The following is a 22,765-nucleotide window of genomic DNA, read 5'->3' as shown; positions in this document are numbered from 1 at the left end:
TTTTGTGGAAAGTCTCTGTCTCAAATTCTTTTTTATACTGAGCCAAATTATGACTCTCTGTAATAGCTTCCTATTGGTCCTAGTTCTGATATCTTGAGATTACAGTCAATTAACATCTGAACTTTTCACATGAACTGTTGTCAGTCCAGGTCTCCCCATACCGAACCTCTAAAATTGATATTTAAAATCTAAATGAAGCACTTCACTTTTACCTGTTAAATTTCACCTTTTAAATTTCAGCCTATTAAAATTATTTTCAATATCAATTATTGTTTCCAAAATATTATTTATTCCTTTCAAATGTTTGCATGACTTCTACATTTTCATGTAAGTGGTTGTTAAAGATGTTCAACAGGACAGGACCAAGGACAGCTTCTTATGGTAGGCTGTTAGAGATTTCCTTCCCAGTTCACTTTGAAACATGCATTAAATAACATTCTTTGAGTCAAGCTGTTTAAACAACTGTGCATCCACTTAATTGCTCCATTATCTAGTCTATATTTCTCTATTTTTTCCATAGTCATGCCATGAGATTCTTTATTAAATATCTTACCAAAGTCAAGATGCACTATTTCTCTACCATCTCCTTGATTTACTTAGTCAAATGATTGTATATATCACATATTATTGTTATATATAATATCTTATTCATAATATGATATATAATATTATCACATATAATAATATCATATATAACATCACACACACACATATATGATGAGGATGGTTTGCCATGAATTATAATCACAGAATATTAAAGCTGGAAAGAACCTTAGGAATCTACCATTCTAATCCTTTCAATTTGTAAATAAGGAAACTTTTGCCTAAGGTCATATATTGCTCCTTAATAGCAGAGGTGGGACTAGAACCTAGGTCTCCTAATGCCTACGTCTGTGTTCTTTTCATTATGCCATGCTTTGGCTCCTATTGATTGTTTTTTTTCTTTTCTAGTTCTTCAAAATAAAGCTTTTTAATAAACTGTATTCATATTTTGCAAGGGATTAACCTCAACTGGTTTATTGTAAAGGACTCACCTTTTCTTCCTTTTTTGAAAATGAGTACATTTATCTATCTCCAGTCTTTTGGCACTTTTTAAAAAAATACAAATATGACAAACATTTGTTAAGTGTGTACTGTTTGCAGGCCACAGTGCTAGGTGTTAGGGGAGATACAAGTTTAGATTAGACATGGTTCCTATGCTCATGGAGCTTACAGTCTATTAATATTAAGGGGATAAAACACCAATACAGATAATTAATACACAGTATTATGTAAGTGCACCATAAAATAGCACAGTATCACTGAAAGATCTACAATTAAAAGAGACAAATTCAGATTCTGCTTCTGGCACTTATAAGCTAGGTAACCATTAGCCATTTACTTAATCTCTTGCATCTATAGTTTTTTTCATATGTAAAATGGTGATAAGCATAGCTGTAATGGGGGCATCGAGGTGGTACAGTGGATAGAGCACCAGCCCTGGATTCAGGAGGACCTGAGTTCAAATCCGGCCTCAGACACATAACACTTACTAACTGTGTGACCCTGGGCAAGTCACTTAACCTCATTGCCTAGCCAAAAAAAAAAAAAAAGAATAGCTGTAATGCATACTCATAAGGTTATTATGAAACCCAAAAGAGATATGTAAGCTTTAAAGCAATATATGAATATCAGCTGTCATTATTTATTATGTGAAATCTGAAGGTCATTACCAAATGAGAAACAGGGGAAGTTTTCTGGAAAAGGTAGTATTTGAGGTAGTCTTTGAATGATGGACAATGAGGGGGAAGGATGGTATTCCAGACAGCAGAAACAGCGGAAACAAAGGCATGGAGATGTGAAAACTGCACATTTGGAGTGCTGAGGCTAGTTCAGTTTGGCTTTAGTATATAATATTTAGTATATATGGAAGGGAGGATTGTGAGATGAGACTGCTGCTATATTGCAGAGAGCCTTGAATGCTGGGCACAGAAGTTTGAAATTTATCAGTGAGCTATAGGGAGCCACTGGAGATTTTTGATCATATGAATAGCGTGATTGCATTTATGTATAAGGAAGATTATTCTAGTAGGTATATGAAGGGCAGTTTACAAGTAGTAGGAGAGAGTTGGGGGGTGGGGAGATCTATAAGGATGCTATTTCAGTAGTCCATTATTGTGGCAATGGGAATAGAGAGGAGGAAACATGAGAGATAGGGCACAGGTAGAATCTATAATATCAGATATGAGAGGTGAGAGAGAGGGAAGAGTCAAAGAAGAGCTTGTTATGAACATGGGAGATGGAGTGAATGGTGGTGTCAAGGAGAGAAATACCAAAGTCAGAAAATGTAAGTTGACAGAGAAAGATATTGAGCTCAGTTTTAAACATGTTGATTTTGAGATGATGTTGGGGAGATTTCCTATGGAAAGCTGCGGAGGTGCTCAGAAGAGAGGTCAGGATTTAAAGATTCAGATTTGGGAGTTATCTCCATGGAGTGGTACTTAATCAAAGCAATATCTATGAATAAGTTGGAGAAAGAGAGAGAGAGAAGAGAGAGAGAGAGAGAGAGAGAGAGAGAGAGAGAGAGAGAGAGAAATGGAAAGAAGGCCAAGGCCAAGTCACTGAGGTGAACCCAAATTGTTTTTTTTTAAATATTTTTCTATCCCCCAGTTACATGTAAAGACAATTTTTAACATTCATTTAAAAAATTTTTGAGTCCCAAATTTTCTCTGTCCTTCCCTCACCTCCCCATCCCTGAAACAGCAAGCAATTTGATATTGGTTATACATGTTCAATCATGCGAAACATATTATCATATTAGTCATGTTGCAAAAGAAGACACAGACCCAAAAGAAAAAAAACACAAAAAAATACAGAAAGTGAAAAGTAGTATGCTTCTATTTGCATTCACACTCTATCAGTTTTTTCTCTGCAGGTGGATAGCATTTTTCATCATGAGTCCTTTGGAATTGTCTTGCATCATCGTATTGCTGAGAATAGCTGTCATTCACAGTTGATCATCATATAGTTCTGTTGTTACCATGTACAGTGTTCTCCTGGTTCTATTCACTTCATTTTGCATCAGTTCATATAAGTCTTTCCAGGTTTTTCTGAAATCAGTCTGAGGAGCTATGATTCTTAATTGGTAGAGAGAGTGATGTGATACTAATTATCTGTGGAAGGAAGGGATGGAGTTAGTATCAGAGCTTCTTGGGAGATATTCATTCATGGATGGTTTGACACATTTAGTCTTTGGGAAACTTTGGAAGCTGTAAACATGTAGAGGAAGTTGGCTTTTCCACACATCCTTGATTTCTGTTTTGGCTGCCTAGGAACATCAGAGACTTTCCCGTTAGATGAGATCTAGGATTCTCTCGTGTTTTGAGCTGAGATCTCGTCTCCCTCCCAGCAAAGAGATCATTCACTCTTGTATATTTTCTGGTATTTTGTAATCTATAGAACTGCCATAGCTTTCCTTTAGAACCTCCTTCCCCAAAAATATTATACTTCCACACCAGCAAAGGATAAGGGGACAAGATAGTTGCAAACCCAGTTTGATACCTCTCCTGGAGACAGATGGAGAAAGGACCAATTGACCAGAAAGCTGAAATCATATTGTTTTTACAAGATTTCTGATAGTGGGTCAGTGATCATTCTAGACCAGTGATTCCCAAACTTATTTGGCCTACTGCCCCCATTTAAAAAAATTACTCAGCCCCCCCCCCCCGGAAATCTACTTTGTTTAACTTTTTATTTTTATTTTTTTGAAATTTGCATCATTTCAAAAAATATAAAATATTTTTTTAAAAAATGACACATCTTAAATTTAATAGTTTATGGTAAATTTGTGTTTTTTCTGCATTGAAATTTTATTTAGTTATTTTTAATTTTTTAAAATTAATTTATTTTGAATTATCAACAATCACTTCCATAAGCTTCTGAGCTTCAAATTTTTCTCCCTCTCCCTTCCCACCTCCCTCCCCAAAATGGCACGCAATCTGATATAGGCTATACATATACATTCCTATTAAACATATTTTTACATTAATGATGTTATTAGAGCCAATAAATAAGAATTAGAGCCAATAGGAGGAATCACCAGAAAGAAGAAACAAAACACAACAAAAGGGAAAAAAATAGCAAATAGTTTGCTTCGATCTGCATTCAAATTCCATAGTTCTTTCTTCTTTGTGGATAGCATTTTCCATCATGAGGCCTTTGGAGATGTCTAAGATCCTTGTACTGCTGAGAAGGTTTAAGTCTATCAATATTAGTCATCACACAATGTGGCTGTTACCGTGTACAATGTTCTCCTGGTTCTGCTCCTGCACTGAAATTTTGATGATGCAATATTGCATCATGTAACTGTATAGTATCATATTGTAAACAAGTAAAGTAAACAAGTAAAACACACACACATTCCCACTGGTTTGCCTACTAACACTTGCTTAAGACCTGTCAGCAGATTTGACCACTGATCAGTTATAACTTATATTTTGTATGTTTATTTGGAAAATAATGTAATCATTATGACTAACTCTGTTACCTAACAGATGAAACATGTATGAATAGTTTTTCAAAATTTTCTTCTCTTCTTTCCTTATGCTTCCACTTATTTTTATTCAACACCCCCCAATTGCACCAAGGCTGCTACCATCCTCCTAGATCGTTCCAGCGTCCCTGAGGGGGTAGTATGGACTGTTTTGGGAACTAACCCAGAGATTTGAATTTATTTAGAGAAGCCAGGTGTTGTCTACTATCTTCTGTGATATCTTAGACTTCAATTCCTTCATAATAATATTTGATTATTTTCATTCTGAAAGTTATTCTTAATAGAAAAATTGAAAGCATCTTGTCTGCCACCCTCTTGATGTCAATTAAGAAAACTTCCAAACCACTCCTAAATGGAATAGAATCCTACCCCATCACAAAAATCACCAGCCCACTTAGAAACTCATTGCTTGACTCTCCAGGCACACAGTGAATAAAATACATGATCTTGGCATACTTTGCTATTCTCCTCTAATGCCATCACATACCTAGCATACAGTACCTATCATTTGCCACCTGTATCCACTCATCAAAGTCTTGTTGACTTCTCCATCAAATATCCCATATCTCTTCCTTCCTTCCCATTTTCATTGCCCCTATTCCAGTTCAGGTCTTTAAGGAGGAACAAACCAGCCCAGGTCATGGAGTAGGTCAAAGCTTCAGACACATGCTTGGTTTTGCCTACGGCAATTCAGAACTCTTAAACCATCCACCATTCTCAGCCTTCCTGGTATTAGGGATTACTGGTAGGTACCACCAAACCTGTTTTTTCACCATATTCTTAAGGAATATCCGTATTTAGAGGACAGTAGAAAAAAGAAAGTCTAATGAAGGAGTTAGAGAAGTAGTGGTTGGAAAGCAGGTTGGAGAGTCAGGATTGATGTAATGTGGAAGCCAAAGAGAAAAGTTTCAAAAGATGGGACATTGAGAAATGAGATGGCCAGGAGGGTTCTCTGCTGAAGAAAGGTAAAGAAAGATGATGATTGGGTAAATGCCTCTGTATTTGAGGCAGCTTCATCACACAGGGGGTAGAGTACTACACCTATAGGCAGGAAGAGCTGAGTTCAGATCCAGCTTCAGATACTATCTGTGTGAACCTGGGCAAGTCACTTAGTATCTTATTTCCTCAACTGTAAAATGAGCTTAATAACAGCACCTACCTTACATACTGTTGTGAGGATCAAATGAAATAATATTTGTAAAAGCAATTAGCACAGTGCCTGGCACATAGTAGATGCTATGTAAATGCTTATTCTCTTTCCTCCCCCCAGTTTGATGGTTAGGTCATTGATTATCTTGGAGACATCTGTTTCAGTTAAATTGCAGGGATTATATTTTTGCTAGACCAGACCCTAAGGTCCCTAACAAGTGGTAGGGTAAGAAACAAAGAAGTGTTGAAATCAAGATACAGAAAGATTTTACTTGTTGCAACTGGCTGGTGGATACTAAGTGTGGCAGCCACACTCCATACCTTCGGCAGCACAGTTCTGCAGGCTATATGACTTTCTTTCTACCAATTACCGCTCAGAAGCCCAAATGAAGCCTGCCTCAGGACACACAGTGTATACCACAGGGATGAGAACTTTCCCTCCCTTGCATCAATATTTAAAGGCTGGGAAGATCAAGACTTGAAGAAAAAGGAAATCACAGGAAGAAATTTGAGTGAAGGACCCAATTAGGTCGCTGTCTGGGCAGCCTAGTCCTCCAGAGTAGAGGGGGATGGGTAAAGTGTTTGTTGTCTCCCTGTGCTTAATACTGCTTCAGGAATGAGAATTTGAAGTGCTCTGAATTTTTTCCCAGCATTAAATTCATGCAGTCAGAGATATGCTCTCAAACTGAACTAGACTCCTACTAGGAGTCTGAGAGTAACTGGAGCAGAGACCATCTCCTTCCAAGAGTATATTCTAGCCTGTGTGGAAAACTAAGCCAGAACCCTGAGGAGTATTTAGTTTCTGGATAGACAGCTGGCCAGTCAGTTTCTACATAGTCACTGAAGGGCCCACTGCCTCAGCTTAAATTATGAACCAAGATTGGAAGCTAGCTAGTGTCTGACCCACTGTTTCTCTATAAGCTGTACCTTCTGCATCTGTGCTGTGGGTGGGGACTTGTTGACTTTACTGCAATTAGTAGGGAGAGAATAAATCTTCTTTAAATCAAAGCACTATACCTTTTAGAAATCATCAAATGTGCCTTTGGAGATCTCCCATGGTACATATTCATAGCCACCACTCTATTTCAGGCCCTGATCATTTTTTCCTATGTCACACCTCTGTCATCTCCCTTCTCAAATGGGAGGCCCTCAGGGAAGCTACTCTAGGTTCAAGGTATTCTATGGATCTACATACACTCAAAACCATAGCTCACAAGCCCTCCACCCCCACCAATGTGTTTAACTTCTACTAGTCAGCCAGAGGACCTAATTAGTTCAAAGCAAAGGCATTTAATGAAATAGCACAGTAAAATAATGAGCAATAGAACATTTCCCCACATAAACCTGGGGCATATTTTTCCACAAAAAACACACCATAAGTAAGAAGAGTGGAGAAAAATAGGGATCATGTTTAGGGACATACAGAGGGAACACATGTGACCAGTATACATGAGGAGAAACTAGTACACATGTGGGAAACATGTGGTCAAGATATACGCAGCAGGAGCAACTCAAGACTTTGACTCTGCAGAGTTGTCAATGAGTTCGGTGAGGTTATTGAGCTGGTTCTGCTGGGCCTGCTCCCCACTGGACCCTGTTGTTTGCTGGGTCTGAATCTGGATGTGGCACCATGTATCTGCTGCTCTCTATCTCTTTCTCCTGAGCTTCATGCACAGTTCTCTTCTGAGGACCTAATTCTTGCCCATAGAAGAAGGAGCAAGTTCTACCACCTTTTTTTAGATTGGCCGCAAGAGCTCAGTCTTTTATGTCTTTTGGAAAAATGGTACCTTTACACACTCAGTCATAAGACTAGGACAAAGACTCTCAGTTGTTTTATCTCTATAAAGGGAATGACCTATCATCTTTCGGAGTGTTTATCTTAAGTGGCCAAACTATTTGCAGCATAGCATAAAAATTGCTGTTGTTGTTTTGGGGTTTTCTTGGCAAAGATACTGAAGTGGTTTGCTATTTTCTTCTCCAGCTCATTTTATAGATGAAGGAATTAAAGCAAACAGGGTTAAATGACTTGACCAGGGTCACACAGCTAGAAAACGTCAAAGGCCAGATTTGAACTCTGGAAGATGAGTGCCTGGTGGCACCCTACCCACTGTGCCACCTAGTTGCCCTTAACATAATAATAACCTGTTAAAAACTAGCTTAAGAGTACAATTTAATGGCTTCTCAGGTCTACTTGGTTTACTTTTCTTCTACTTTAGAAGTGTTTCTTTTAAATGTCAAAAATTGCTCTGAGTTCCTAATGAGGAAAACTTTCTAAAACCTAAGCAGAGGTTGGTTTCTCTAACTATATTTTATATACACACACACACACACACACACACACACACACACACACACACTCTCACAATACATATGTGCACATACACATACATCTATACATATAGATATACATACATATATAACAATAATTACAGTGGCTCCCACTGCCTGACGGCCAGATCTGTTACATTTTATCCCTTCCCCAGAATTCTCTGGTAGCAGGTTGGGGGGTGTCTAGCCTCTGCCATTGGCTCAAGACCCCACTGATGCCATTCCTCAGTTATAGGAATCTCTTGAGCAGCAGATCTATTTAACCACTTAACATAACAGTCAGAGTAGTTTTGATAAAATAATATTTACTTTAAAGATATAGTAATGACAAGCATACAAACATTTCTCACTCCCCCTCCACCTGAGGGGCATAATCCCCCCTTATACTTTGTTAGACTCTGGGGAGAAGAGGGCGATTATCTTCAGAGCTTAACTCAGTTCCACAGATTATGGCCTCACCAAGTTCCAAGTCCAAAGTCCCCCTGGGCTTGAGACCCAGTACATTGGCTTCTTAGGGATTCCCTGTTGGGCTGGCAACAACCTCTGCCCTAGAATCCTGTCTCCCAGCTCTTGACTGCCTGTGCCTAGAACTGAAAAGAATAAACAAAACAAACTCAACCCCCAAACCTGATTCTTAGGGCCACAGGATGAAAAAGGGAGGAGGAGGAAGCAGCCCCTCCCCTCACCCAGCTTAGTTTAAGGCATCTGTGCTGTGGACTTTCACTCCTTGGATGGTGCTGGACAGAGAGAGAGAGAGAGAGGGGGGGGCGGGGGGGAGACAGACTGTCCCAGGCCAGTGGTGTTGAAGACAGAGCCTGTCCTGGCTACCAGCCAGTGACCAGAAGCTGCTCCCATGCATGTCACAGGGGAACACAGAATGTCTTCTTCCATCTTCCATCTCCATCTTAGGTGATCTGGACATGTGCAAAGCTGGTTGTGTTAGACAGACAAGACAGACAGACAGACAGACAGATAGATGTCTATAGTTAAACCCCGACTGATCTCTTTGTGTGTTGAGGCAAAATTCACTTTCCTGGAAACATGTGATAATGAAATGGCAGATGATATTGCAGTGTCTGTGGATAAACGGACATCAAGCAGGCAAGTTGAGGAAAGAGCCAATGTTTTCTTGGGACTTAGATGATAATAGCTAACATTTATATGGTGCCTACATGTAACAGGCATTGTGTTAAATGCTCTACAAATACTATCATTTGATTCTCACACCAACTCTTGTGAAGTAGATGCTATTAATATTGCCATTTCACAGATGAGAAAAGTGAGGTAAACAGAGGTTAGGTCACTTGTCTAGGGTCACACAGCTAGTAAATGTCAGACCAGATTTAAATTCACATTTTCCTGATTCCAGTCCTAGCACTCTATCCGCTTTGTCATATTAGTTTGGAATCTCTTCTTCAGGATGCCTGTGGAGCCAGATTCTGTTCATATCTCCGTTCTCTGTCAAAACCCAGTCCTCCCTTTGCTCCATGCTTGTTTCAAACGCTCTAAGAAACTCTCCTTCACTTTTGAGATAGTCTCTCTCTTACACAAAGTGATTTGGAGTGTGACAATGGCTTTGATGGCTTCAAGTAGGTGAACAGAGTGCTGATTGTTTGATTTGATTAAAAAAGATTGCTTGTACTTAGTCAAGGTATCAAAGCAAAATTGGGGAGATTTGACCCTACCCTAACAACAGAACAGTCAGACAACTAATTAGAACGCACAGACATTTCGTCTGACTTTGAACTCATTTCTTCCTGCTGGCAGAATCAATATCTCTGCCCCAATACTCTATCTGGCTTGGGACCAGAAAGTCCCTTTTAACTTCCATCCATTCCTGAGTTCTTCTTAGATCATTTCAGGGGCTGCTTTCCCACAAACCACAAGGAGTTCTCTAGGTCTGTGGCACTGTATCTTCCCGAAGACCCTATGGATCTTGCTAGGAAAACGAAAATGATAAAGCATGAAAACTCAGGTGTGAGGGCAAGGTCATTGTCTTCATGCTTTTCAATTCCTGTCTATGTCTTCTTCCTGGAACACATCTTGCCCCTATTTCATTTTTGAGGCTGGCAACAAATCTCCCAGGTGTTTAGTTGCCCTATACCTATACTATTATAATAGCCCATGAATTGGTCTTCTTGCCAGTGCTCTCTCTTCTCTAAAGAACATATTTTTTTTGCTCAGTTGCCAAATCAATATTCCTGACATTGAATCTGACCATGCCTTGTACCTCCTCAAAAACTTTGATCAGTCACTCCTTATTCCATCTTTTTCAATACATGTCTTCAGGTTGTGCAATTCCTATCCAAATCCTGCCCCAAATCCTTGGGAGCAGAAGTGGGGCAGTGGACAATGAAATGTAGGGTGCCTTTCTGCTGGTCTATTGATAGTACATGGTCATCCTAGCACATGGACTGTAGTTACTAGCTTTCATTACACAATTGGCCCACTTTGTCTTCTGGTCATACATCTCTGAGAATATGCTGTTTTTTGGATGCAGTTTCTTGTTGGTAATATGCTTTGACCTGGTCATATCCACCATGTACCTCTCCATTGTTATTTGGATGAGCTGCTTCTCTAATTCTTCTATGGCTGTGGTGTTTGATAATACACAGCCACATAGCATCACTAGAAAAATATTTATGTTAAAAAGATAGGCCTTTGTTTCAGGGAGAATTTTAGCATAATAAAGGCCAAACTTGATTTTCCAATTCACTTATTTCTATTCAATTCTCAAATCAATTCATTGTTCATCTTTAGTGTCTTTCTGATACATGTGTACTACTGACTAGCTCTATGAGCTGTTCATTCCACTGCATAGCATTGTCTGGGCAATAGGCATTCTTCATTTTTTTTTTCTCCCTGTGTGGGTAGTTAGTTCAGACTCTTAAGAGTGATTTAGGAGACTCTGTAATGTTCTGGAGCCTGATGCAATAAATACAATGCCATCCACCCACAGGAGCATTTGGAGGATCTCCCTCTCCCTCTATAGGGAGCCCTTCTTATATCTGGACTTTGTGCTGGACATCTTTTATGGTAGTGGCAAATACCTTTGGTAAGCATCAGTTTCCCTATTTTATGCCTCACTTGATATTAATAATCTGACAGTCAGAAGAACAAAGTTATCTCTCATCAAATTTTTCATGGAATCTTTTTCAATTTTAACACATGCATGGGGGGGTCATCTTGCTGCCTTAAGGCAGCATTTTTCTCTTTTGAATCAAATAGTTATCAGATAATAAACATAGTGAGGTTTTTGCATTCTTTTCCAATTATGTGTCTTTTGTAGAACATTGGTTGCCAAAAACCTGTCTCTCACACCATTATCAAGGATGGCCTTGATACCTGAGTAGATTAGTCTCACAAAGATTTTGTAGAGATGGGAAAGAAGACATATGAGTAAATAGTTTTCTTGATTTTTAAAGATAGTAATAACATGTAATTTTTTTCTTGAAGTGTTTTCTATCCTTTCTTCAGATAGATATCTAATGAATCAATCTACCAATATTCTGAAAAAATGTGTAGCCTCTCATCCTGACCTACTCTGTGCATCCTTGATCTGGTTCAGCTGTTCTGTTGCCTTTTTTAAAAATGCTATTTTGCCTCTCATATAGTGATTTTAGTCAAAATTTGGTGGCTCCACTATTCTTGACAATTTTGTTCCTCCTACACCTATAATTTGAACCAGAGAATTCCTGATTTGGAAACTCCCTCCTGATGCACATCAGCAACTTATCCATAACTTACAGTTTTAGAGAGCTGACTGGGGTACTGAGGGTCACTTAATAGTGACTTACTCAGGGTTACACAGTTAGCATGTGTCAGAGGCAGACTTGAATCAAGGTGTTCCTGAACTTGAGTCCAGCAGTTTATTTCCTACATAATGTGATCTCCAAGTACTCTCTCTTCAAGTCTGCCTTTCAGAATTCTAATCTTCCCTCAGGCCTCAGTTCAGATTTTTCCTAATCCCTCCCACCTGCTAAAGCCTTTTCCTCCTCACTTATTCCTAGGATTCAGTCTTATTCCTCCTTTTCATCATCCCCTCTCTAGCTCTACATAGTTGGGTTCATTAAGTATTCCTCAGCCTTTTGCTCAACTGTAACATGAGTGACTAGAATGTAGGGACTGTTCTATATCAATTTGTTTTTGCATCAATCAACTAACACGCGTTTATTAATTCCCTATTATTTGCCAGATGCAAAAAAAGTGAAATAATCTCTGCTTGCCAAGGAGATTACATTTTATCGGAGGCAGGGGAACAACCATCTCTATCCATAGCTACATACATATACAAAGTATGTACAAAATAGACCAAGTAGTTTTAGGGGATGGTACTAACTGCTGGGAGATTCAGGAAAGGCTAGAGCTGTGATGTGCCTGATGTATTGGCTTCCCTAAAGTAGTATTTAATGAATATTTATTGGATAGAACAGAGTTTTTTAAAATTTCCATTAGCTCCTCATTCTATTCAATTTCAATTCAACAAACACTAGGTAAGGCACAGTAATCTAACCACTGACCTATGATGGAGAGGATGCTGAATTTAGAATAAAAAAATCTTGGATTTGGTCCTGGTTCTTTGATTAACAGGTTTCTGACCTATCATCAATCTTTCAGCCTTTCTAAGCTCCAATTTCCCCATTTGTAAAACTGGAGTAATAATACTTGCATGACTTCTTTCATAGGGCTTTTGTGAAGACTAAACGAGGCAGGGCAGCGAGTGTAAAGCCTTTTGTGAACAGTGAAGTACAACATACCACTCAGCTATTATTGTTGTTGTTTCACTCTTTTTCTTTTTCCTTAGTATTAGACAGAAATGGGTTTTGGACAAGTCACTATCCTTTAAAATTAGTGGTTGTGGGTGCTGCTGTGGAGTGCACAGTTGGAAGACAAAATTCTTCATTGCCGTTTCTTTTCTACCTGTATCGTCCCTAAAGATGTAATCAGCCACGTCTGTTATGACAATTACTAATTTTTAAAAAATCAAATTCCTAATATTCAGACAGAGGTTTGCCTCTTATCTCTGTTACTGAATAGATATAGGGAGGGGAAGTTGGGAAAAAGAGCAGAACATTTTGTTGGACCTGCCCTTAAGTCCTTGACGTACAACTGGTGGCTTCAGCCCTAGTCTTCCGCTTCGAGATGACTGTAGAAGGTGGAGGATGGCTCTCGTTTCAATTTCCCCTTTTCCAGTTGCAGTCCGCCCCCGCGGTCCCCCCCACGCAGCCTACCCTCCCTCCCCCCCTCCAGCTCCCCCGCCACCTCCTACTCTCCCTTCTCCTCCCTATTCCCCCCAACCCCCAACTCTGCTACCCCGACCCGTGTCAGTGTTTCCTGCTCATCTTATTAAATTCTGTCTGGAGCTGAAGAGGCTTCCTTACCTACATTATTCCTGCTGCTCAGCTCTTCAGGTCTTCCTTTTTTCCTCTTGGACTTTTTCAAAGACTCTGTGTATCCTTTTAGGAATTCTAGGGCATGACTCAATTCCACCTTCTAGCTCAAAGACTGAAATACTTTCAAATTGTTCTAAGGGTTGAGAATGGTTGTCCCTTTAAACTACAAATCCCAAGATGCTAGCCAGTTCTCAAAGTCCTATCACACAATTACTATTCTTTTATATTTAAAGTTCTGTGCACTATTTATTGCTCAGATGGATAAAATAACTTTTTTCTGTGATTGAATAAAAGTAATGGAATGTAAGTTCAACATCAGTGGCACTTCTCACATAATATTTTGTATTTTTGTTATCTTTTAACATACATACTCTGTCTCCTCAACTAGATATTAAGCTCTTTGATTTCAGGGACTATTCCTTTCATTTTTATCCCCACTCCCTGGAAGTATTGGGCACACGATCTGAGTCCAATAAATGTTTTATATATATGTATATATATACATATATAGATAATATGCGCAATATAACGTGTTATAGATACATGCACGTTACATTATTATACACACTCGAAACTACACACATACATGTTATATATAACATACATGTATACATAAAACACACATGTATGCATCTACACACATTATATATACATGTATCTGTTTCTATATCTGTATTGTTGTTCAGTTCGTTTTTCAGTGACCCCTTTTGGGGTTTTCTTGGCAAAGATACTGGAGTGGCTTGCCATTTCCTTCTCCAGCTCATTTGACAGATGAGGAAACTGAGGCAAACAGGGTTAAATGATTTGCCCAGGGTCACACAGCTCGTAAGTGTCTGAGGCCAGATTTGAACTCAGGAAAATGAGTCTTCCTGATTCCAGGCCCAGCACCCTGTGCACTATGGAGCCTTATATGAAACCTAGCCCTGGGACAAGGAATTCTCTCCATCTATTCGATGAAGATCGGCAACTTTTCAGCAATTTATAGTCTTAGAAAGCTACCCTGGGCACTTAGAGATTAAGTGACTTGTCATGGCCAAACTGCTAATATGATAGAAGCAGGTTTAAAACCCAGGTTTTCTTGACTTCAAAACTGTTCACTCATGTATTATGTATGCAAATGTATACATGATATACAAATGCATGTATATATGCATATGTATCTATTCATAGTAACTTGCATTTATTCTCTGCTGCTACAGAACTGTACAGTCCAGTTTGAGATGGGGTATGGTGCAAAGAGCTCTGCACCACAGGCAAGTCTTTGAACCTCACTGAGCCTCAGTTTTCCTGCACATAAAATGGAGATCACAATACTTGTCCTCCTTACTTCATAAGGTTATTTTAAGGAAAGTGCTTTGTAAACCTTAACATTCTATGTGAATATAAATGGTTATTATATTAATTGCCAAACATTCTCCTTTGCAATGCCTATGTTACTGGGAAAATAAACACATCATCTACTCCAATCCATTCCCTCATTTTACGGATAAGGTAGTTGAAGTTCAGACATATTAAATGACTCTCTAAATAAGAATAGTAAAATTAAGTATACTCATAACCTTGCTTCCAAATAGCAGAGCCAGTATCAGAATCTAGATCTCTTGATACTTGGTCTAATGTGTTTTATACAACCTTGTACCTTAGAGTGGTAGAATAAATGTCTCTCCTGGCTTTCAGCACGATTGTGAATATTTTTCTGATCCTTTCTCTTTTAAAATAATTTTTTAGTGATACATGTTTTTACATTACCAGAATTTCTTTCAGTATCCTCTCTCCTACAGAACCATTCCATATAACAAATATTTTTAAAGGAAAAAAAATGAAAGAAAAAGATGAAGAAGAGGAAAACCCCCAGCAAAACTAATCAATCCCTTTCTTCTTTAGACTTAATAACACTGTGTTTTTTGCCTTTCTTTATAAGGATACAGAGATGGCTCTTAGAAATTTAAAAAAAAATCTTATTTTTTTAAAAAAAGTTTACACTCAACAAACAATAACATATTAAGTAAAACAGAAAAAAGAATTGCATATGAAACACAAATCTCTTACAGCTTACATTTTAAAAAATATGTAATAAATTCAATGTTACTTTCGGAGCTATTAGTCAATAAGCAATTACTAAGTGCTTACTATGAGTCTGGCGCCTTGTTATCCTGATTGTGTCTCTGAACTTCCTTCCATTTTATTCTGTTCATTTTCTTTTAAATGACACAATGACCCTCTTTTCTTTCTTTTCTGTTTAGCAACATGATTGCTAGTCCTCCTATGTCCTCCCCATCCTATTTTCTCTCACTGAAACAAAAACAAATCCCACCCCCTCCAAAAAACAAAACAAAACAAAAAACTCAGAAATCTCAGGAAAAAATAGTCAAGCAAAACAAATCCACACACTGACCATATCTTAAAATGTGTGTATCCTTTTGACCCTTAAGTCATCACTTCTTTTTTAGGCAGTGGCTAGCTTCATTAATTGGTCTTATGGAATTGAGATTTTTCATTGCATTGATTGGGGTTCTTAATTCTTTTCAAAATTATTTTTGTTGAGTCTTTTTGTCATTGTATAAATCGTTCTTCTGATTCTGTAGACTTCACTCTGCATCAGTTCATACAAATTTTTCCAGGTTTCTCTGAAAGCATCCTTTTGCCATTTTTGTGGTGTATTTTCCATTATATTCATATTCCTAATTGTTGATCACCCCTCCTCCCCGTTTCTAGCTTTTAGTTATCACAGAAAATGTTTATTTTCCACTTATATATAATCTTTCTTTTCCTCTTTGGGATATTAAGCCTAGTATTGTACCATTGCTTCAAATGGTGTGCACAGTTCAGTGACTTTTCCAAAGTCCATAGTTCCAAATTGCTTTCCAGAATGGCTCTGCTGATATACAGGTCTCAAAGAGTACATTCGTGTTTGACAATTTGATGTGTATAAGGCTGTGCCTTAGAGTTTCAGTTTGCATTTCTCTATCCATCATTTGGAATTTCTATTTTTTTTTTCAGATTGTTGTTGATAGCTTGGCTTTCTTCCTTTGAAAATTGCCTATTTATATCCTTTGACCATTGATCTTTTGAAGAATGATGTGTTCTTGTATATTTCAGTAAGTTTCTTACAGATTTTGGATACCAGTCCTTTATTAGACAAACTTGTAAAGATTATTTTCTCGGGAAAATAGTGAAACTGGTGAAGTTTATTCTCAGAACCTTTCGTATTGTCCCATCGGACTTCCTCAGGAGCCCATTACCTTCGTATTCTTCCCCCTCCCTCAAGAATATCTGACCTTGCAGGGGCAGCTAGGTGGCTCAGTGAATAGAGCACCGCCCTGAAGTCAAGAGGACCCAGGTTCAAATCGGGTCTCAGACCAAACACTCGACACTTATTAGCTGTGTGACCCTGGGCAAGTTACTTAACCCTAAATTGCCTACAAACAAAAAAGAATAGCTGATCTTAAAAAAGGATCTGAAAGCTTATTCACTGTAGAGTATTAGTGTGTTATTATTCCCAGGGTATAATTTGCGTTTCAAACGGGCGTTAAGTTTCTAATCAAAAAATGAATCTCTAATTGAATTTTAGGAATCAGCAATAAGAACTAGTTTTGTTTTACACTTCTTAATTTACACCAGTAGGTGATCCTGTAACGATTAACCAGGTGTTCATTCATAAAACGTGCCCTTAGTGTTTATATAGAATTTATAAATATAACTGGTTGGCTACTACTTAGAATTTTATGCGTGTGGGAGGGGGCCGGGATAAGGGTGGGGGTGGCGGGAGAATGGGGTGTCCCTGCTGGCTGGAGTTATTGAATAGATCCCAGTTTGATTGGGTAAATCAGGGGAGCCTTCGTGGAAGAGTTAAATTTTCTGTAAAGTCCGGAAGACCGGAGTAATTTCCCCTCCGAATCTAGAGCAAGTTAGAGCGGAGGACACCCAGGAGGGAGAGGTGAGGGCAAGAGTTGCTGAGGTTAGCGCGCGCCAGGCTCTGCAGCGGGAGGATCATCGCACTTGGTCCTGGAGGGGGCGCTGTGACGCTTTCACGGCCTCCCCTTTGCTTCCTTCTTCCCTCCCTCCCCCAGGGACCCCTGGTGCAGTAGTCGCTCTAGCTGCCCGGCGGAATCTCGGTGGTTCCGGGCGGAAGTGAGGCGCGGAACGGAGCGGAACGGCCTCTGGTGACATTTTCTCCGGGAGGTGCGGAGGAGAGAAGGGAACCGGCGGCGGCGGCGCCCGTGTTGTCGAGCCTCGGCCCCTGCCCCCTCATCCACTGGGGGCCTGCGTCCGAAAGGAGGAGTCGGCGGCGGGAGCTGCCGCTGCTGGGGCCGCGGGAAGTGTCACAGTGGCTGGAGGGGGTCTCCGACCAGCCAGCCATTCAGCCCATCCGGGCTCCGGGCCGGGAGAGCCAGGCAGCGGGGGACCGCGGGAGGAGCCGCCGCGGAGCGCAGGTGAGCCGGGGGGGGGGGCCCGGGCGGACTCGGGTCTCGGGCCTCGGACCTGGGGCTTGACGGTCCAGAGGCCCGGCAGAGGGCGGCGGGACCTGCTCCAGTATGAGGCCGAGTGGCTCCGGCGTGAGGGGATTGTGCTCGGGAGAGCGGGGAGCCGGGGTGTGCGTGTTGTATGTCTGTGCCCGTGTGTATGGTGTGTGCGTGCCCTTCTGTGTCGTATATGTGGAGTGTGTGGGTGTTGTGTTGCATGTCCGTGTCCGCCTGTATGTGGTGTGTTGTGTGTGTAGCCCGTGTGTATGTGATGTGTGTGTGTGTGCATGCTCTTGTGTGGTGTATATGATGTGTGTGTTGTGTGTGAGTTCCCGTGTGTGGTGTGTGTGGTTTGTGTATTCCCGATAACAGGCCATTGTGGCATTCCTTACCTTTTGTGTAACTGGGGTCTGGGGGATACCCAGGTGGTGACAGACTCCGTTTCCGCCCCGCAAAGTCCGGAGGTGTGTGGGCATCCGGGAGGAGACTTGAGGGCCCCCAGTTCCGTCAGTAACAGGCGTGCGTTCTTCCCAGGTTTTCTTCCTTCACTTTTTTGGGGGGGAGGGGAAGAAGTATAAACAGGATGGGGGTGGGGGAACCCCGGGTCAAGTGGGAGGGATTCCTGCCAGTCTCTCCTTGAGGGGGATTTGGGTCCCTGGACGTACTTATCTTCTGCTGGTCTTGGGGTTAAGTAGCCCGCTTTCTCCTGCGGGGCGGGGGGGGGGAGGTCAGAGTTTCAGGGATTCAGGCGTCCCCGGTCAGTTCTCTGACACTCTGGGGGCCAGATTGGGGCTTTGCACTTTTGTCTGCGTGGGCCCGGGAGTAACTTATGCCAAGCTTTCCCCCAGAGCCAGGTTTTTGTAGTGACCTGGTGCTTATATGCCTCCAACCAGCAATCCAGTGAGGCAGTGGAAGGAGATCTCTGGAATGGAAGCTTTTCCCGACAATTTGAATTCCAGCCTCACCTTCTTTCCCTCACAATCCCCCTGCAGTTCAATTGGAGGGCATCCTCAGTCTTAACATTGTCGTTGGGAGTTTATCTCTAACCCTGAGATTTCTGGGTAGATATTACACTCTTGTTGCCTAGAAATTCTTTTCTGTCCTGGATATACACAGATATTTTTTTTTGAGGGAGGCAGGCTGGGGGTGGGGGATGGGGAGAGGTGGTTTTGGGTCTTTTTTTTGTGGTAGGGAGGGGAAGGTTGGAGAGGGAGAGTAGTTTATTCATGTATTTTTCCTTTTTCCCATGCCTGCATGAATCGTGGTATCTTTCAACAGAAAAAATAAAATCTTACCAATGCCTTTTTGTCAAGCTCTAGCCATTTAATTACAACTATATCTAGCAGTTTCGTTCAGATTATATTATTTTGTGATATCATGGGCCAAGGTAATAATTTGAAATAGAAACTTGAATCAGCATTCTCCTGGGATAGTTTTAAAGGTGGAAGTTATTAACCTCCTAATATGATGCCGTTTTCTTATTCCACCAATCTGAGTTACTCCAGCAATCCAGGCTCCTTAAACCTATTAGGGGTTTAACAAGTATTTTTAATAGACCTACAGTTGATAGTGTTACCTGAATACTAAAATGTTAGAATCATATATGGTCTTTGATGGTACCAAAGGTTCATATTTTTTCAGAATGGTAATGTGTACAGTTCAGGAAAACTTTTAAGTGAAATATGCTTAGATTATATAGAATTTTCTACATTAGTTTGTTTTAGAACAGACTAGCTAAATTTTACACATTGTCCTGTTGGAGAAATAAATGTGTTAAACTTTTAAAATAAATCAGTACTTGTAATTTAATCAGTGAGGAATTGCCTTCAGTTCAGATTCAACTGAATTCAGATAAATGCATGCATGCATGAGTGAAAAAGCATTTTAGATGTTTACTGTGTGCCAGGCACTATCCTGGCACACAGTGCTGGAGATACAAATATTTTTTTAAAAAAGATAATATCTGACCTCAAAGAGCTTACATTTTAATAGAGAACTCTAATAAGGGATAATAATAAGTCTTGTTCTGGGATAGATGAGGGTATACTCTCAGTGGCTGATAGATGGTAAGATGGCTTGAGTGGATGGCTGAATAGGATATGAAGCTAAAGCATTGTTTGGTGCCTAGGGCCAGCATGTAAATATACTGGGTTAAGTGGGCTAGTTTTCACAAACTCAGTCACCAGTCAAATGGGCTGAATCCTGGGACTGGAGCTCCATAATTTACCATTTTGGAGAATTTTCTGTAGCTCTAAGATGTTTAATGATTTGCCCATTCATCCAGTATGTCTTATGTTTGACTCAATAGCAAGTTTTTCTGACACCAAGTCCAGTCCTCTATTCCTGAACACTATGTTGCCTCTACATATTTAGAAGCTTAAAGAATAACTTTAGCTTTTTGATGTCTATGCAGTTGCGATAACAAAGAACAGGAAACCCAGGTTTAAGACCTGGTGCTGCCTCTTGGTGTGGGACATTGGCAAATCACCTAGGGCCTCTGAGCCTAGGCGTAAAATCCATAGGTGTAAAATTGGGAGGATGACCTCTGCTGACCTCACAGTTATTATGAGGATCAGATGAGGCAAAGTATTTGAAATTGCTTTGAAAACTTTGAAGTACTGTGGAAATTTGAGATGTTATTCACTTACCCTGGGTAGTATTTTCATGTTATAGATGGAAATTTCAATTCAGGTGTACAAGATCTAAGTGAAACAAGAAGAAAGAAATATGGTTTTGAAGGAATTGACATTGGAAGCACTAAATACAATGTTTTTCAAGGAATTCACATTGGAAGCACTAAGTACAATGAAATTTCTAAGTGAAAATACCATTTTCTAGGCCTTCAGTTCAACAAACATTAAATGAGCAAGGCACTATATTTAGGGTAGATAGATAAAATAAGATAGATAAAAATGAAAGTCTTTCCTGCAAGGAGCGATACGCTGTGCTGGGGAAGATACTACATATATGTAAATAATTACAGAACAAGAGAAACTGAGGAAAAAGGGCATTGTTTCTTACAAATTCATATTTATGGGGACTTGCTAAACCTTGATGGTATGGATTTTTTGTGAAATTCACTTTAAATTCACAATGTAGTGGATCTGTTACTTATGGCTTTTAATTTATACTCTGCAGTAGAACTGATCCTGACTTTTAAATTCCTCCAAAGTTAAAGATTAATGCATTCCAATTTAATTCAGTACTCTCAGGACAGAATTCTCTACAAAACTCTTTACAAAGTTTCTTTTTGTGGTCTTATTGATATTATCATTGTTTCTTTGATAACAAACCTCCTTGTTAATGATTAGTAACTTGTTTGATTGACTGTTTACAGTTACTAATTCAGGGAGTGATACATTTCCTGCAATGTCCTTCCCTCCCTTTTTGCCCTTCCCCCTCAATTGTGTTTGTGAGCAGGCTCAAGGAGAATTTAGAAGACTTGCAGTAGCAGCTGATGTTCATTTCCAAATTTGGGACTGGGGAATTTTGGATTACTGATGCCTATTTTGATAATTTCTGTAGCCAGTCATTTAGCTGTTACTTGTCTTCCATCCTATCTTTTAAGTAAAGGTATGATAACACTACCTAGTTTAGGGTATTAATACTTATAATAGTATATATCTTTGTGAATATTTTCCAGTGACACAAGTTGAAGTCACTTATCTTTTAATATTTCATAAGAAGAAGCCTGTGTGGTGAAAACATTCAAGAGACCTAGGTCTACAGCAGGTTTGCTGTGTGGCTTAGGAGAGATCCTTTCACCTTATTTGTCAACTACAAAATGAGGATATTCTCTTCTATCCCTGACATTCTGTTATATGTGAATGTTTGAAGGCAAATCAAGGTAGAAACCAGTTTGTTTTCATCTCATTCTTTTCTGGATAGGACTTTAAAAAATACCTCTTGGTTCCAGGACTGGGATTGTACTGATTGTAGGTAGCCAATTCTGTTTGTTTGTTGAGCATCAAACTAAAGTCATTCAGTAGATCCCATTTGTTTAGGAACCCAGACTCCCCTCTTAATTTGTTAATTTGTTAATACTTTGGTCTGTTTTCTCAGGTTTTTTTTTCTTTGGTTCCTCTGTGCCTTGTTATCATTCTGCCTTCCTCTTCTCCATCCTTGGTACTGTTGTGACTGAACTAAATTGAAATAAGTTGTCTTCATTTTCAGCTTCTGTGTGGGACGCTGTTCTTAGCAAAAGTAGAATTCAGTTTCACACTCAACCCACAGGGCCTTGGTAGAAAGGAGTGAGAGTGAAACTGAATATCAGTATGGCTTGTTTTTGTTCTCTTGGCTATGTGAACCTCTCTTGCAGTTCTATTCAGAGGATATTTATTAAATCCCTACTGTGTAAAGCACTGACTCTGAGGTTAGACTAATACCAGACCTTTCTTTTGTTAAAAAAAATTTTTTCTTTATCTATTGTTTTTATATCACTTAAATGTGTCCCTATATTTTTCTGTGCAGGCATTCCATGTAACAAGGCATTACTTTAAAGAAAAAAAAGGAGAAATCAGCAAAACCCATCATATATGATATAGATATAATTGCATAATTATGTTTTATGTAATTATATATGTATGTATAATATATGCACAACTCCCTCTACTTACCTACCTACCTATCTTATCTATCTGATAATATATGATTTTTATATATATATATATATGTACATATATATATATATATACACACACACACACACACACACACACACACACACATATATATGTATAATATATCTGATAATATAATTCCATGGTCATGTACCCCTCACTTTTTTTTTTGACCCCTCACTTCTGAAAGGGATTGGAATAGGTGTCTTCCCATGTTTTTTCTTTGGGGCCACATTAATTCTTTGTGAATTTGTAACATTCATTTTCTATTGTTATGGGGTT

General features: G+C 39.5%; 1 protein-coding gene across 1 annotated transcript in view; it reads left to right on the top strand.

The window, feature by feature from the left end:
- The first annotated feature begins 17,522 nt into the window (after nucleotides 1–17,522).
- The window catches only part of ARK2N (arkadia (RNF111) N-terminal like PKA signaling regulator 2N), a 118,640-nt gene continuing 113,397 nt past the window's right edge, over nucleotides 17,523–22,765 (top strand). Inside the window, 1 exon segment of the mRNA XM_020985763.2 lies at nucleotides 17,523–17,834. The gene's annotated coding sequence lies outside the window, so the exon portion shown is untranslated.

This window comes from Phascolarctos cinereus, unplaced genomic scaffold (genome assembly GCF_003287225.1).
Source record: "Phascolarctos cinereus isolate Bilbo 61053 unplaced genomic scaffold, phaCin_HiC Scaffold_4;HRSCAF=312, whole genome shotgun sequence".
Taxonomy (NCBI): domain Eukaryota; kingdom Metazoa; phylum Chordata; class Mammalia; order Diprotodontia; family Phascolarctidae; genus Phascolarctos; species Phascolarctos cinereus.
This window is presented reverse-complemented; position numbering and strand designations above follow the sequence as displayed.